The sequence below is a fragment of the Sus scrofa genome, chromosome 10 (assembly GCF_000003025.6).
Source record: "Sus scrofa isolate TJ Tabasco breed Duroc chromosome 10, Sscrofa11.1, whole genome shotgun sequence".
Taxonomy (NCBI): Eukaryota; Metazoa; Chordata; class Mammalia; order Artiodactyla; family Suidae; genus Sus; species Sus scrofa.
Window position 1 is genome coordinate 46,512,997 of NC_010452.4, and position 18,485 is coordinate 46,531,481.

The 18,485-nt window shown below is 44.3% G+C and overlaps 1 protein-coding gene across 2 annotated transcripts in view; it reads left to right on the forward strand.

The window, feature by feature from the left end:
• Window positions 1-18,485, forward strand: part of FAM171A1 (family with sequence similarity 171 member A1) — a 151,313-nt gene that overhangs the window by 63,216 nt on the left and 69,612 nt on the right. The gene's annotated exons all lie outside the window — the stretch shown is intronic.

Sequence of the window (18,485 nt, forward strand, 5' to 3'; positions counted from 1 at the left end):
AGGACCCAGTGTTGTATGAGAATGCAGTTGCCATCCCTGGCCTCACTTGTGCGCTAAGGATCCAGTGTTGCTGTGAGCTGTGGCCTAGGTCACAAATGTGGTTCAGATCTGGTGTTGCTGCGGCTGTGGCGTAGGCCTGCAGCTCCTGCTCCAACTCGACCCCTAACCCGGGAACTTCCATATGCTGCAGGTGCAGCTGTAAAAAGAAAAAAAAAAAAAAGGTAGATTCTTCACTTCCAAAAATTTAATTTTCTTTGTGGAGTTTTGTTTTTTTTTTCTTTTTAGGGCCACACTTTCGGCACATGGAGGTTCCCAGGCTAGGGGTCTAATCAGAGCTGTAGCCGCCAGCCTATGCCACAGCCACAACAGCATCCGAGCCTCATCTGTGACCTATACCACAGCTCATGCAACACCAGATCCCTGACCCACTGAGCAAGGCCAGGGATCAAGCCAGCATCCTCATGGATACTAGTCGGATTCATTTCCACTGTGCCATGATGGGAACTCCTTCTTTGTGGATTTAAATTCACATTCTGATTCTGTCGTGTCAGTGGTTACGAATCGACTGGGACATGAGGTTGCGGTTCGGTCCTGCCTTGCTCAGTGGTTAATGACCGATTCAACCCTAGCTGGAACCTCATATGCGCGGAGCGGCCAAGAAATAGCAAAAAAAAAAAAGACCAAAAAAATAAATAAATAAATAAATAAATTCACATGCTACTGAATAACTCATGTTAAACATGGGCAATACTGCGGTTTGTTGGTATGTAGCTTTTGAAGTGTGAGTTGTGAGCACACATTCAGTTTACTGTACACAGCAGTTATTTCAGTAAATATGTGCTTTGAAAAATAACGCACACTCCACTTCTCTTTACCACTGACATGTATTATATTCCTATTTAAGTTATCTACTGCCATTAATTTATTGCTCACAAATTACATAATAATAAAGAAAGAGCAAGGAAACAGAACATTCAAAGTTTAAAGTAGGACCAGATTTGCAACAAGAAATAGCTTTTTGTGTTAAGATTGTATTTGCTTTTTTGAAGTTGAAAAACTAGGGCAGCTATTTATGGCAATATTGATCCAAATGGGCTCTGTCGAGATAATATATCTGAGCTGTTCCGTATCTTTAAAAACTAACTTTCTGCTTTTCAAAACTAGCTGTTAGCAGATGTTTGTCTATTTCCAGGACTCTCTCTTTATCCCCCTGGCATTTATTAACTTTCACAATGAGGTAACAATTTTGCCTTCTGGCTAATTACGGTACCCACCCTTCCTAAGAAAGTCCTCTGCGCCTGTACTTGGACTTGGAGTGTAATGTATTGCATTTGGATTGTGTGCCTAGCAACCACTGCTTTGGAAAGATTAAGGTGTGCATATGGACAGTATGAGAATGATAAAAAGGTCTAATCCTTTGTCCTGATTAAAAGTTTTCCTCCCACTGCCTCCTTTTTCCTAAATAAACACTAAATATTCAACAAGTTGCCTGATTGGAAAGGAAACATAATATTGGAAAAAGTATTTACCTTTTTGTGGTGGTCAATGTTATTTTTGGGGTGTCTTCCTCAATTTCCTTCCTATTTTAGGATGAATATATATAGAGAGAGAGAGAGATAGTGCCACACCTGTGGCACATGGAAATTTCTGTGCTAGGGTTTGAATCAGAGCTGCAGCTGAAGCCTTCACCACAGCCACAGCAACACCGGATCCAAGCTGCGTCTGTGACCTACACCATGGCTTGCGGCCACACTGGATTCTTAACTGACTGAGCGATGCCAGGGATTGAACCCACATCCTCATGGATGCTAGTTGGATTCTTAACCTGCTGAGCCCAATGGGAACTGCTAGGATGAAATCTTAACTATTTAATCCTCTCTGTGGCCCATGAGTTCAAGCTTGTTAGAACCCCACAAGTATTCCATGGGTTCAGTCGCATATGACCCGGGTACATGGCATCCAGCCACACCTGGCATGCGAGTGGAAAGGTATAGGAATTGTGCTACTTTACAGCTTCCTGAAAACACAAGTTAAGGTATTTGCCCCACTGAGAATGTGTGGGTGACATCATTGTCAGACTCCTGGGTCAGCACAGGGGAGCAGGAAATAAAATTACTCAACAGAGACCATCTCAGAGTTGGGTGATGGCCTAGCAGATTGTCACTGCTGTGGCTTGGGTCCCTGCTGTGTACAGGTTCGATCCCTGGTCTGAGAATTTCCACATGTTGTGGACACAGCCAAAAAACTTTTTTTAATTAAATAAGCTTTTAAAAAAACAAAACAGGAGTTCCCTTCATGACTCAGTGATTAACGAACCCAACTAGCATCCATGAGGATGTAGGTTCAATCCCTGGCCTTGCTCAGTGGGTTAAGGATCCAGCATTGCCGTGAGCTGTGGTGTAGGTTGCAGACTCGGCTCGGATCTGGGGTTGTTGTGGCTGTGGTGTAGGCCCTCGGCTACTGCTCCAATTCAACCCCTAGCCTGGGAACCTCCCTAATGCTGCGGGTGCGGCCCCAAAAAAGCAAATAAATAAATAAGTCGATAGATAACAAAACAAAACAGGAGACCACCTCAACAGCACACTGGATCTCAGTGTGTGTCTGCAGCCACAAAATGTCACAACCCAAAGCCCTGGAAAGGATCACCAGGTCACCCCAGAGTTGCTGTGGAATGATGGAAAGCCTTGCTCTAGAAAGTTTGTGCTGGCAGAAGTGTGGATGTTTGCTGAATTTAGTTCTGATGAGAAGGTAGAGATGAATTCCTTGAGCAGAGAATAGAACCCCGGGAGTAATTGCTGGCTGTCTCTGTGCAGGTGGAAGTGTTTAGGATGCAGTTTTCTGCCAGTGGCCTCCTTTCTGTTATTTGGGTCGTCCTGAAGAGCCTTCACCCCAAAGCAGACAATCATGACCACCCATTTCAAAAGAACAGCTCATCCTAAAAAAGTCAGGTAAATGACTCCAAACTTACTGATGCTGACTACAGGAAGATTTAAACATTTCTCCTTTGCACCGTTTTAATACTCAAAGGTGACTTTTTCAAAGGAGAACTAAAAATATGTTACCTGTCATAGCCTCAGTGAAAGACCTGAAGCTAAATCCATAACTTTAAAAATCTTTTTGCATCAACTGATTTGGATAAATGTGCTTCTGCGTGTGAAGATAAGGGCCAGCCCCGGCAAGAAATGCACAGTCAAGTTGCATGTGAATGGGAGTTCGCTGGTGGCTCAGCGGGTTAAGGATCTGGCATCGTTGCTGTTATGGCTCAGGTCACTGCTCTGCTGTGGCACAGGTTCAACGCCTGGCCCTGGAACTTCTGCATGCAGCAGGTGTGTGAAAAAAAAAAGTTACGCACAAATGTAAAACACATGGTCATGATACTATGTGGACTGTTTGGGTGAGTCCTTTGCAGGTCAGGGCCCAAAGCTATAAGACCCTGCTTTCCTGATTTTTTCATACCTCTTCCATTAAAAGCCTCTGCCCAGGTCTCTCTCCTTACCTGTGCTGGGGGCAAGGGTCAAGTTCAAATTTACCCTTCCTCCTATTTTTTTTTTTTTTTTTTTTTTTTTTTTTTTTTTTTTTTTTTTTTTTTTTTTGTCTTTTTGCCTTTTCTAGGGCCGCTTCCCGCGGCATATGGAGGTTCCCAGGCTAGGGGTTGAATCAGAGCTGTAGCCACCAGCCTGTGCCAGAGCCACAGCAGCACGGGATCCGAGCCACGTCTGCAACCTACACCACAGCTCACAACAATGCCGGATCCTTAACCCACTGAGCAAGGCCAGGAATTGAACCCGCAACCTCATGGTTCCTAGTCGGATTCGTTAACCACCGCGCCATGACGGGAACTCCCCACCCTTCCTCCTATTTCCGTCCCCACTGTTATGCGCCCCACATATGCACCAGCAAGCCTCTTTCTGTGGTCCTGAGACGAGACTTCAACAGGAATCTCCCCATTATTTCTTCCACCTACAGTCTCCCTCTGTTGCTGTCCATCCTGCATATTATCGAGAAATAAACTGCTTCCTCCCCTGCTCAGAAATCTTCAGGGACCCTCTGCTGTGGAAAGTCTGCAGTTTTCTCATTCACTGCCCCAATACATGAGATCCTTCTATGGCTTTTGCAGCGTCTGAAGGGTAACGTAGAGGTTCCCCAGCTCTGATCTGAGTCCTCTATTGTGCCTCCTTGAAATCGGTTTCCCCCCCACACACACTGCTTAAGTATTTTTCTGTGACATGGAACACACTGTTGATTTGTCACAGCCGAGACGCTCAGAAAGTTCTTCTTCCTCGCAAGTGTAATTCTAACTAATTCTGCACCAATTCTATATTTGTGGCTTATCCTCAGCCAGGAACACCGTGAGTCATCCACTTTTAAAATATATCTTGGGAGTTCCTGTTGTGGCTCAGTGGTAACAAACCTGACTAGTATCCATAAAGATTTGGGTTCTATCCCTGGCCTTGCTCAGTGGGTTAAGGATCCGGCGTTGCCATGAGCTGTGGTATAGGTTGCAGACATAGCTTGGATCTGGTGTTCCTGGGGCTGTGGCTGTGGTGTAGGCCGGCAGCTACAGCTCCGATTCGACCCCTGGCCTGGGAACCTCCATATGCCGCGGAAGCGGCCCTGGAAAAGGCAAAAAAAAAAAAAAAAAAATGTAGAATAAAAAGACATGATGAATAAATACATCGGTCCACCCCTCACAGTCCCACCTTGGTTACGAACCAGCTATGCGTGAGTGACCTTGAATGAGAACCTCAAGTTCGTCATCTTTACAGCGAAGGACAAAGGGTGTAGGACAGCCGAGAGCTGGCTTCTTCTTCGTGAAGATGAAGCCTCTGACATTTCCCACCACTACCTGCCCCCCCCAACTCCTGTCCCCAGGTTCCCCATGGGAAGTTTCACTCTCCCGAACTCTCTCCCTCCCTGATGAAGGCCATCAGCCACAGGCAGCCCTAGAGCTTCACTTTAATCTCTTTCTTACGGAGATTTTCCTCCTGCATTTGTGTCCCTCACGTCTTTGGCCAGGAGGCTCTCGCATTGGCCCAGCCATTCCTATAACTTTCAAGTTCTTGGCATGAACCGAGTGATTGTTCCCTGTACACTGTTCATCTGTGACCCACTTGTCAGGTGACATTTAAGAATCCCTTTGTGAAGGGAGAGCTAAAAAAATAGCATCCGCGTGCAAGTATAAGACAGACGCTGGCAGACCTTCTGCACTACGACTTGGAAAAATCTACATTTTATGCTGCAGAATTATTAGTCGAGTTGGCACTGAAGAGGAGTATGGAACTCTTATTTTTTAAGGCAACAGTGGAAAATTAAATCCCTTTCTTGACACTGATGCTGGTACCGGAGCCATAAAAGTTAGAAGGCGAGATGTTAATCCATTTGGCATAAGTGAAGAACCGTTCTATAAAAGTAAATGGCGTGGAAAGTCTTATAGGTTGGTCTTCACTGTGGAAAAAAAATCTCAGGGACCGAATCTCTCTTGTTTAGAATAGTCAGATTTTTTTTCCCTGCAGAAGAAGTTGGAGATTTAAATTGTGTTATGAAAACTCTTAAATTTCTTAGAAAACCCCTATAAATTGGTTTTCGTAAATGCTGGTGTTTTCCGAGCATCATAAGTTTTTAGAATATGTAGGCAGGAGCATCGTTTACAGTGCTCTCTCATTTAAAGAGCACTTATTCAAACAGATGTAAAAGCAAAACTGGGAGTTTTTGTTGTGGCTCAGGGGTTGAGAACCTGACATAGTGTCCGTGAGGGTGTGGGTTCGATGCCTGGCCTCACTCAGTGGGTTATGGACCCAGCGTTGCTGTGAGCTGTGCTGTAGGTCGCAGATGCAACTCAGATCTGGCATTGCTGTGACTGTGGTGTAGGCCAGCAGCATACAGCTCCAATTCGACCCCTGGCCTGAGAACGTCCATGTGCCACAAGTGCAGTCCTGAAATCCAAAAAAAAAAAAGCAGACATGGTATTTCACTAAACATATATACATTTTCAAATGTTAAATGAACAGCAGCTAGCAACTAATGAGCAGAAAATTTTCATTCCACTTCTCAGTTGTTGCTTGTGATGACATAAAATGACTTTTCAACTCTTAAAAGTTTCAAAGGGAACTAGGATGCTAAAATGATCCATTCTTTGAAAACAATGTCCCCTAATACTTGGAGGGGAACACCCTCAAATTCTGCTTCTTCCTCTTGTCCTGTGGGGAGAGCTGGGTCCTGTGGAACATACTGAAATGACCACAGGAAATGAGTGGAGCAGGGTGGCCAGTGGGCAGGAGTAGGTGTCCTGGGAGTTGTGGGAGTGTTTAGGATTTGCCGAGAGAAAAGAGAAATCTTGTTCATTCCTGATTGGTAGTTATTTCAGAATTTGAAAACGGGATAGTTAAAAAGCACCTCCAGGAGATCCGGCTGTGGTGCAACAAGCTCAGTGGTGTCTCTGTAGCGCCAGGATGCAGGTTCAATCACTGCCCCAGTGCAGTGGGTTAAAGGATCCAGTGTTGCCGTAGCTCCACTGTAGGTCACAGCTGCAGCTTGGATCTGATCCCTGGCCCAGGAAGTCCGTGCACCATGGGGCAGCCAAAAAAAAAAAAAGAACATCCATAAGCCAAAAGGCCTTACCCAAAACTTGGGACTGTCTTGTCTCTCTCGTTTTCTCTCTGACTCTCCTGGCCTTTCTCATGGGACCCCAGCCCACTCCTTTCTGCCCGAGTGCAGAAAGAAAATTCTGGAACTTCCTTGGGCTCCTGAGTGGCTGTTGAGAACTGTAAAAGAATCTGAGGTTCTATTCTCCTTGGCAGCTCGTAAGCCAACCTACCATGGTTTTATAGATGCTGATGGAAGACACAGCACTTTGGGATCAGAGATGAAGGAATGTTTATTACTCACAGCAGTGGCAGTACCCAGAGTATCAGCCGTCTTGTCCCTTGTGCCTTTCCTAGAGGAGGCTTCAAAGAGGGCTGCTTGTTATCTCTACATGCAGTGGGTTCCCTGAGCTTAGGGAACCCAAACCTTTTATAACAGGCAGTATGCATGCCTGCCTATGATACTGTGATTTCTAAGAGCACATAGACATTTGGTCTTTGTCCCAGTTTTTGGCCCAGAGCTCCTAAAACCTTTGGAATGTCCCAAGTGATAGCATGATAAAGGTGCCTCCTGTTATATGGTCACGATGTGACTTGTGGAACGCAGGTCAAGATAGGGACTGATCGTGTGGTGAGAGGGTTGGAATTTTCAGTCCCATCCCCCTGACCTCCAGGGAGGGGAGGACAAGATGAAGATGCATTGATTTCATCCATCGCTCCTGTGTGATGAAGCCACCATAAAAACTCAAAATGGAGGGAGTTTGAAGAGCTTCTGGGTTAGAGAACACATGAAGATCTGGGGAGGGTGCTTCCTGCTGGCTTCTATCCTGCTATTCCTAAATTTTTTCATAATAAATCTAATAAGTGTTTCTCTGAGTTCTGAGAGATGCTCTAGCAAATTAATCAAACCCAATGAGGAGGGTCTTGAGATCCTCCAATGTAGTGCGGCTTGGTCAGAAGCACAGGTGACAACCTTGGACTTGTGCTTGGCGTCTGAGTCGGGGGCAGTCTTATAGAACTGAACCCTTCACCTGGGGAATTTGATGCTCCCTCCAGGTAGGGAGTGTCAGAACTGAGTTGAAAGTCACCTGGCTTGTGTCCAAGAGTTTCTTGGTGGTATGGAACCCACCCCCCACAGCACATACATACTGGAATTGTGCTTAGACCTGTACTCTTTGCTTCAGAGGGAAACACTCTGTCTTGCACAAATATTCAGTAAACAAACATCCTTAAAGAGAGCACCTACAGCAAAGGGTGGTCAGTGCCCATTCACAACGCGTGCAGAAACACGAGAACCCACAGAGAGTTTGTGTTCAGCAGAGCCTAGCAATGGCTTGTGCATCCCTCCAGCCCCTGTGTCCTTGGGAATTGTCAGGGGTGCATGTGAAAGGGAAGGAGAATCTTCTGGCAACCTTCGGTAGGCATGGAACAGAATCTTCCAGGAACCTTAGGTAGCTCAGCTCCCCCCAAGAACCTCTTCAGGAGGGCTTTTGTAAACCTCTTAACGACCTCTGAGGACCCTTGTTTCAGAGTCAAATGTTGGGATCTAAGAGTAAGTGCACTGGAAACACGGCTCACGGCTCTCACCCCCTCACTGTGTGCAATGCCGTGTGCTGAGCACTGAACACTTGCTGTCTCAGCATTGCTCCCTGTGACAGTTAAGGGGGGCTTCACCCCTGTTTTTCACACATGGGAAAATTCTAGTTAAAATCACGAAGAAGTGGAGAGATGAGACTCACATACAGTCAGTCAGAGCCTCAAGCCCCATGCTCTGAAAAACACACTCTTTCTCTTTATTTTTCTTTCACTGAATGCCTTTTGGAGGAGCCAGAGGTGTTCGGGGTGGTTCTGAGATTGTGTCTTGCCAGGAAAACTTAGAGGAATGCTGGCAAGGAGGCAAACTCAGGGATGACCATGTGTTCACAGATGCCTTACAAATACCCCCACCTCCTTCGACAAACCCTACAGTGTTTTCAGGAGGAAGACATGGAGGCTCATGGAGGCTGATAGACTTGACTGAGACCACACAGCTCCTGCGTGAGGAGCCTGGAAGCCAGCCTCAGACTGGCTGTGAAACATATGTTCTGTACACACTCCCCAGTAGTCATGGATGCTCGTATCAAAAACCCTAAAGCATCCTAGATAATTAAGTTTCTTCTGAAACAGAAAAATAAACTTTTTCATGGATATATAGAATTTTTTAAAATATTTTATTTATTTATTCATTTATTTAATTGTTTATACAGTTGTTAAAGGCTGCTTTACATTTACAGTTCAGAAAAGAAAATTTTAGAGTCCACATATAAGTGAAAGCCTATGATGATTGTCTCTCACTGTCCAACTTCACTTAGTATGATAATTTCTAGGTCCATCCAGGCTGCTGCAAATGCCATGATTTCATTCTTTTTTATGGCTGAGTAATATTCCATTGTGTATATGTACCACATCTTCTTTATCCACTCCTCTGTCGATGGCCATTGAGGTTGCTTCCATGCCATGGATATTGTATACAGTGCTGCAATGAACATTGGGGTGCATGTATCTTTTCGAGTCATGGTTTTCTCTAGGTAGAAGCCCAGGAGTGGGATTGCTGGATCATACAGTAATTTTATTTTTAGTTTTTTGAGGAACCTCCACACGGTTTTCCATAGTGGCTAATAAACTTATTTGCAGCGCAGAAAGAGACTCGACATACTTTGAAAAACATGGTTACCAAAGGGGACAGGTGGGGGGAGGGAGGGGTGGACTGGGGGTTTGGGATTGAAATGTTCTAAAATTAGGTTGTGATGATGGTTGTACATTGAATTAAAAAAGAGAAAGATTTCTAGAAAAAAAAAGAAATGAAACTTTTAATCACTGTAGCTTGTTAAAGATCTCTATTTCTTTGGAAAGAGAAGCATGTGTGTGAGTATATAATTTAATTACTGCTCTGACTATAGCTGCTTCAAGGACCTTTATCTTTCATAATAGTAATACTCCAAGTGCCAGAGAGCCTCACACACTCGGGCCATTCACAGCCTTCCAGCCAGCCTCTTCTGCTTGCCTTTTTTGCCCCTTTTTAAAATTCTGGAAGTAATCAATGTCAGCTTCCTCACAGCTAGCTCCATTTAGCACTTTCTAACAGGTCTCTTCCTAGAGAGAGAAATGACTTGCTATTAAAAAAAAAAAAAAAGAAAAAGCTTTTAATAGTAAACATCTGAAGGCTTCTTTATTCAAAATATATGTCATGTAATTTTGCTTTTGACCCCACCTGGACAAACTATTAAAAATGCATATCTGTAGATAAAGGATCCGGAAAGACATAGAATTTTTCCTCTACCAGGTTCCCTTGGCAACCATTCCACATGCTTCTTCCAGCACATCTTTAACGCTTGGCTGAGGTGTGTATGTTAATTTTATAGACATGCTTAATATTGCTCATTAACTTCACAGTTTCCAGATTCTTCCAAGTTCTCTTAAGGGACTTGGTGCCTTCGTGAATAGTTTAGAACACCAACAAAACCAGTCTTAAAGTCGTCTCCTACAGTGGTTTGATCATACATACCTGTGGATCCTATTGTCCCCATAGTGTTACATCACCATTATTCTCTTGGTTATTGTGAAGGATATTGTGTGACACTTAGAGAAACATTTACCGTATTTCCATTTCTGTGTTACAGTTGTCGCATACTTCCCCATATCTGACAAAAATGGAATATTGTGGAGTTCCCTGTGGTTCAGTGGGTTCTTGTCACTGCTGTGGCTTAGGCCGCTGCTGTGTCATGGGTTCAGTCCCTGGCCAGGAACTTCCTCATGCTGCCAAAAAAAAAAAAAAAAAAAAAAAAAGCATGGCCAAAAAAAAAGAATATTGTTAGGTATATATATATATACACACATGGATTTTTGTTATATATATATGTATATACACACATGGATTTTTATGGAAAATTTTTTAAAAGTTGGAACTGCAACTTTTTAGCTATATTTAGCATTATTTTGGTGTTCAGTAACTGCTTCAGTTCTGATTTATTTCAAAGAGTTAAAGCATTCTTTTTTTTTTTTTAAAGCCCTCACCTGCAGCATGTGGAAGTTCCTGGACCAGCTGCAACCTACGCCACAGTTGTGGAAACGCTGGATCCTTTAACCCATAGTGCCAGGATGAGGATTGAACTTGTACCTCTGCAGCAACCTGAGTCAATGCAGTTGGGTTCTTAACCCACTGTGCCACAGTGGGAACTCCAAAGCATTCTGTTATTTTAAATTTGTTTGAATTTTTTTGGAAAAGTTTTCCCCAAGATGAGTAATCATATTTTCATGTAGTACTTTAAAGCCTGCTGCCACTTAAAAAGAGGGGGATTGTGTCCGTTTCATTTGCTGTCAGATTTTTAGGTGAGATCACAGGAACATTCTGAAATTATTTTGCTTGAGAGCACTTGGTTATGTATATAAGTTATACAGTTGAATCAGGTAAATCTAGCTATAGTTTTCAGATTATTCTAAGATGTTTGACCTAAATTAGCTGCTAGAGTGTCTTCATTTTATAGTTTCTTTATAGCATAACTTGGATGTGGAACCAGCCCCAGAAAGCCTCACTTTTTTTCTTTTTAGGGCTGCCCCTGCAGCATATGGACGTTCCCGGACTAGGGGTCGAATCAGAGTTTCAGCTGCCGGCCTACGCCACAGCCACAGCAACACTGGATCGGAACAGCATCTGCGACCTACACTGCAGCTTGCAGCAACACTGGATTCTTAACCCAGTGAGCAAGGTCAGGAATTAAACCCGTGTCCTCATGGACACCGTGTCAGGTTCTTAACCCACTGAACCACAATGGAAGCTCCAGAAGAAGGCCTCATTTTGCACCAGGTACAGTATCAGACAGAGAATGACTTCTGCCATTTAACTCCTGGGTGGGATAGATAGGGCCTTTTCCACAAAGTCGTTGGAGGTTGTTGGTGTTTGAGTATTGCCTGTTCTATTTCCATTATAGAGTGTTTTAAGTGGGGGGGAAGAGGGCATCCTGTCACTTGGAAAAACCAGGAAGTCAATGTCATACATCGTGTATAAATCACGTATTCCGTATGCATTTATCATCGCTCCTTTCCCTGCTGGACGTCTGTGAATGTTTCTTGTGTATTTCCACATTTTTGGCAACTTGGTGATGTTGGTTAGAAAGCATCATACGTGAGCCGATCATCCATTTGATTCTTGTATATTTTTCTTCTGGAAAGGGGGAGGAATCCACTGATTTATGGCCCCGGAGATCCTGGCAGCCCTGCAGAGACAGAAGTTCATGTACAAGCGGGACAAACACGAGGGGTTGAGGGTTTTGTGCTCAGAGCCGGTGGAGACAAGACAATGACAAGGAATAAGCTCAGAGCACGTGCCCTGCAGAGGGCAGGCGGCCAGCAGGGTGGCTCCAGGACTGGCCTGAGACCCCACCCCCACCCCCACCCCCGTGTTCCAGACCGAGGCTGTGGCTGAGTCCACCTTGGCGTTGTCTCTCCCAAGCTTCAGTGTGAGTCAGTTGCCAGAAGACTGAAGGACACAGAAAGGCGCAAAGTGGGATCCTGAGTTCCCAGGACTGCAGCAACAAACCTATCTCTTAGTTGCCTTTTCAGAGTACAGCGATCATAATCCTCCCCTGAAAATTAGGGGACACATTTCCAGGGTAGGAATTATGTGTCAGATATTATGGCTGCTAATGAGTAGAGAGGATTTGGGACGGCCCTTGGCACCATCAAGAGCAAAGGCGATTCAGCAGAGCACGAGTGCTGAGGGCACCATGGATGGAGCTGGGGAGGACCAGTGCCAGCACATGGGTTCCTCCGGGGTGCGCCTGAGTGGCCCCTTCTTTGCAGAACACCAAACTGAATGTTATTTTTAGAATGAAACTCACACAGAAATTACCAAACGTTTTAGTGGGGCTGAAACTGGCTATAAGGGAATCCCAGATTGTATAAATTGTAGCAGATTTTTTGTCTGCTGTACCCCCAGCATAGGAAATTCCTGGGCCAGAGATCAAATCTGAGCCATAGCTGCAGCCAATGCCATAGCCATGGCAATGCTGGATCCTTAACCCCCTGCACCACAGTGGGAACTCCAAGTTGTAGCAAGTTTTTATTGAGCTATATTGTATATTATATTTTATGTAATAGATAATATATAAGAATATTTTATGTAATATTTAACAGTCTGTAACGTATCATTTTATATAACATAACATGTTACATAATGAAATATACATAATTATATATTAATATAATGTATTAACTATGAACATATTAATATTGCTGTATTGGCATTGTTAATATATTTGTATACTAAAGTAATATAATTTATTAGTAATTAATATATTGATATATCATGTAGACTTATAATACATAATATTCTTTCTATATGATATCTAATATTTTACAATCTGTAATATTATATATAGGTTTTTTTTTAGAAAATACATGATTTTTTTTTTAACGCTGCACCCTCAGCATATGGCAGTTCCTGGGCCAGGGACTGAATCCGAGCCACAGCTGTGATAATGCTGGATCCTTTAACCTACTGTACTGGGCCAGCAATGAAAACCATGCCTCTGCAGCAACTCGAGACACTACAGTCAGATTATTAACCCACTGCACCACAGTGGGTACCCCTAGAAAATATATAATTTGTTTGAAGGATATGATCCACTAAATTTTGAGAAGAGGAGTCCCCTTGTGGCTCAGTGGGTTAAGGGTCAGGCATTGTCACTGCAGTGGCTTGGGTTGCTGCTCTTGCATGGGTTTGATCCCCAGCCCAGGAACTTTCTGCGTGCTGCAGGTACAGCCAGAAAAGAAAAAAAAAATTAAGAAGAAAATGAAATTGAACAGTAAATAAGATGCATATGCACTCTGGAGACCAGAGAAAATAAATTGCTTTAGTGCAACAAAGCGCATTCTAATTTCATTAGATTACAAAGTAAGATAAACCTTTCATGTTTCTAAAAGGAATAAAATAAGTGGATAGAAAACTGCCCCTTAACATGTTGAGCAAATTCAAATGTGTTTGTAATTGCTGTATAAGACATGGCAATTCCGTGAATATACGGATATTGTTAAATGTTAGCACCAAGTAATATAGGGCAGGATCTCTTAAGATCAAAGATCTGGTAACATTTAAAAAATAACCTCCTGGGAATTCCCATTGTGGCCCAGCAGATTACAAATCTAGTATCCATGAGAACACGGGTTTGATCCCTGGCTCCCAGTGTTGCTAGGAGCTGCAGTGTAGTTCACAGTTGCGGCTCGGATCTCGCATTGCTGTGGCTGTGGCATAAGACTGAAGCTGCAGCTCTGATTCAACCCCTAGCCTGGCAACTTCCATATGCCGTGGGTGCAGCCCTGAAAAGCAAAAAATAAAATAAAATAACCTCCCATTTAGAAAATGTTTTTAAGTAAGTGATTTTTTATTGTTTGACTTACAAAATGGAAAGCCATTGTGACGCCCCTGAATTTAGGTTAAATATAACTCATCAAACGGCTAGAGGCTGAGTCCAGTGACTTGCTCTTCTGCTGCTTTTGCTGGTGGTCAGCAGCCACAGGGCTTCCAGGCAGCTTGTGATAAAAGCTTTGCTTGATCTGCTGGTGGAAGTGGACTTTCTTTCTGCAGAACCCGATGGCAAACACTGGTTCCAATAAGGTGGGTTGCTGTGGAAACCAGCAGCTCTAAACACCACTGAGGAAAGGAAAAAAATTAAAATCCCAGAATAAAAGCCAATTTGAGGGAGTACTAAAAGGCATGGAAAATGGTAAGAGGGAGCCAAGAACTTCACAGACAGGAACCAAAAAAGAAAAAAAAGAAAAAAAAAAAAGATGGAGCCCGCAGACTTCGCTTTCCCTTCTGTGATGAGCGCCAGAGTTTGTTCAAAGAGATGTGAAACCCAGACGACGTGCAGGCTGTTCTGTTCAGACTGCTGCTGACAGTGGACCTCTCAACTGTGTTCCCAGTGAGAACCACAGAGGGCGCTGTGATCTGGAATAGTACCTGTGAGCACGTGCCTCTAATAGAGATGGACCGTGTTGCTTTTTGGAATTTGCCCGAGAGATTATGAAATGAATGCTTTCTGTCATTCGTGGAAAAATAACGAAAGCCATAAATGATTATTTGAAGAGGAAGGGGGAGAAGAAACGACAAGACACGCTTTCCGCACACTGCCCCCCCCACCCTCACCGCCCCTCCCATCGCCGTGTCTGCAGGCAGTTCTGGTAAATACCATGCACCTGTGAACAGTGCCCTGTGATTCTTCCCTCTTGTCCTTATCATTATGTTTGCTCTCAATTTGCTGCGTAGGTGCTTCCTCTTCAACCAGCAATTTGAAACAGACTTGTCACACTTTCTAGGTCTGTGGCAGACAGAAAGGAGATGATGAAAAGATAATGCTGGACGAAAAGATAATGTTTAGTGTTCTACCCACAAAGCAGATGCCCTTTGCACTACTGGGAACAGACTGCTTTGTGCCCGCCGAGTCAGACTCTTCAAATCTGCCGAGAGCCAGAGGAGTTCTGAATTACAGTGGAGGAAGGCTTCCCAAGGGCTTGTTTTTTCCTTCTTGTTTCTACCACCGGCTGATAAAAATTTGAGACCCACGCTCTAGAGGTGGTGGCTGAATTCCTGATGGTGAAATAATGTGCTGAGTAGGAGTATGAAGCAAGAAGAGGTCTGAGCACACACTCCCAGGGGTCCACCCACCATGCATGCAGAATCCGACCCAGTGATGAGTACTGGGCAGTCAGGGTTCTCCAGAGAAACAGAGCCAGTAGGATGTGTGGACATATAGGAAGATGTTAAGTGTAAGGAATTGGCTCCTATGATTATGGAGGCTGGCAAGTCCTAAGATCTCTATATGGTGAGTCAGCAAGCTGCAGACCCAGGAGAGCTGGAGCAGAGATGGGTAGTTCCACTTCAAAGGCTGGGAGGCTTGAGATCCAGGAAGAGCCAATATTTCAGCTCATGTCTGAAAGTAGGAAAAGGCTGATTGATGTTCCAGTTCAGAGACTGGCAGGTAGGAGTTTCTGCTGTGGCACAGTGGGTTAAGAATCCACTGCAGTGGCTTGGGTCACTGCAGAGGCACAGGTTCAATCCCCAGCCCAGTGCAGTGGGTTAGAGGATCCTGCGTTGCCAGAGCTATGGTCACAACAATGGCTCAGGTTCAGTCCCTGGCCTGGGAACTTTTATAAGCCTTGGGTGCGGCCGTTTTAAAAAAAAAAAAAAAAGTTCCCATTGTAGAGCATGTAGAGCAGCAGGTTAAGAACCTGACACAGTGTCCATGAGCATATGGGTTCATTGACCCCTGGTCTCGATCAGTGGGTTAATGATCTGGCATTGCCACAATCTGCAGTGTAGGTCACAGATGGAGCTCAGAGCATTGCTGTGGCTGTGGTGTAGGCCAGCAGCTGCAGCTCTGATTCGACCCCTAGCCTGGGAACTTCCATATGCCATGGGTTCATCCCTAAAAAGCCAAAAAAAAAAGAAGAAGAAGAAGAAAAAAAAGAGAGAAGAAAAGAAATGGAACAACAAAAAGCAGAGATATTTAGGTTGTGTACCAGAGGATACCCAGAAATACTTGTTAGTTTTCATAATTCATTTAACGGATATTTTGAGAGCCTGTGTGCCAGAGACTTTTCTGTGTGCTTGGGATTCATAAATAGAGGAGAAAAGAGAAACAGAAAAAATAGCTCTCTCAAAGCTTATGTCCCTGGAAGAGTCAGACAGTTAAAACACATATAAATTATAAACATGTTAAAACTGAGAATTGTAAAGAAAGTTACGTGCACAAAAGAAAAAGCAGAGCATGATAATGTCAGGCGCTCAGGATGAGGTTGGTATTTACACTTTAGATAGGAGGGTCAGAATTGTTTAAAAAAATATTTTTAAACAATCAGAGAGAATTGAATACTTGCTGGGTATGAGATGATATAAAGAGGTGGTTCTAAAAATTGGGACTGATAATGGCATTTAGGGTATTTTTTTAAAAATCTGTACCTGGGAGTTCCCATCATGGCGCAGCGGTTAACGAATCCGACTAGGAACCATGGGGTTTCGGTTCGATCCCTGGCCTTGCTCAGTGGGTTAAGGATCTGGCGTTGCCATGAGCTGTGGTGTAGGTCGAAGACTCGGCTCGGATATTGCATTGCTATGGCTCTGGCTTAGGCCGGCAGCTACAGCTCTGATTCGACCCCTAGCCTGAGAACCTCCATATGCCTCGAGTGTAGCCCTATAAAGCAAAAAATAAAAATAAAAGGTAAAAATCTGTATCTGTTGTAAACTGAAATATTAATGGGAAAATAAGGGGACCTAATATGATGTCTGGGATTTGCTTCAAAATATTCCAGCAAGGGAGTTCCCGTTGCCACTCAGTGGGTTACAAACCCAACTAGTATCCATGAGAATGTGGGTTAGATCCCCGGCTTCGCTCTGTGGGCTAGGGATCCAGCATGGCCATGAGCTGTGGCGTAGATCGCAGACACAGCTTGGATCCTACGTTGCTGTGGCTGTGGCGTAGGCCGGCAGCTGCAGCTCCAATTCGACCGATTCAGCTGCTAGCCTGGGAGCTTCTATATGCTTTGGGTGAGGCTATAAAAAGAAAAAAGAAAAAAAAAAGGAATGTATATGTATGTGTGTGTGTGTGTGACTGAGTCACCTTGCTGTAGGCAGAAAATTGACAGAACACTGTAAACCAGCTGTGATGGAAAAAATTTAAATCATTAAAAAAAAAGAGGAAAGACCTTGTAAATAATAAACATTCAATACAGCTTTAAAAAAAAGGAAACTTTTTAGTGCTGGTGGGGTGAAACTCGTACTGTTCTTTTATTTTTCTATATGTTCTAACATTTCCGTAATAAAAGTTAAAAAGGAATAACTAGCATCCATCAGGGCCTCATTTGGGAGGTGACATCTGAGTAGAGGCTGAGAAGTGAGGGAGGGAGCCTCGGGGATGAGTGTTGGGCAGGGAGGGGAGGGGGAAGAGGATGCAAAGACAGCGCAAGGAGCCTCCTTGCAGCTCCCTGGATTGGAGACAGAGGGGTGGGGTATGTGGGGGAGATGAGGGCTGGTAGGTAATTTGGTTGTGGGGTGGCGCCTGTAAGTCACTGTAGGGACTTTGAGTGACAGCCAGATCCAGGAGGGCTGCAGCATCAGGCTTGGTGTGTTTCCCTTGGGAGTTTGGTGAACCACCTGGATACCCTGGATTTTCTTACTCAGATGCTGAGACGAGCGTCTGGAGCACATTATCACCGCCGGCTCATAGAGGTTTCAGTGACGGTGGAAATGTTCTCTCTGTGCTGTCCGGTGTGGCAGCCACTAGTCACGTGTGTCTGTTGAGGACTTAAAATGTGCCTGGTATATCTGAGGAACTCAATTTCGAATTCAGTTTTATTTTAATGAATTTAAATTCGCATGCCCACCTGTGGCTGGTGGCTCTCCCACTGCAGTCTTAGGAGGTGGTTAGCTGTTCAGAATTTCCCTCCACTTGCTTCTTACTCCTTTATAGCAACCAGGTCACTCTCACCTCAAGGTGTTTGTAGCTTCGCCCACAGCCCTTGGCCTGGTTGTTTCCTGGGCATCATTTTTTTTTTTTTTTTTTTTTTTTGGCTGCACCAGCAGCATGTGAAAGTTACTGGGCTGGGGATCAAACCTGCACCATAGCAGTGACCAGAGCTGCTGCAGTGACATCTCTAGATCCTTCATCTACTGCACCACAAGGAAACTCCTCCTGTGCTTCCTTGGGACCTGAGCTTCAATGATGGCTTCTCCAAAGGCCTTCACAGTTGAAAATCAGCTCCCTGCCATCCTGCTGTCCTGCGGTACCCAGTTTGTTATTCCCAGTTTGTAACTATGCTTGGTAGTTTATTTAAGGTCTGAGCCCTCGAGCTGGTCAGAGTCCGGGGTCTGAG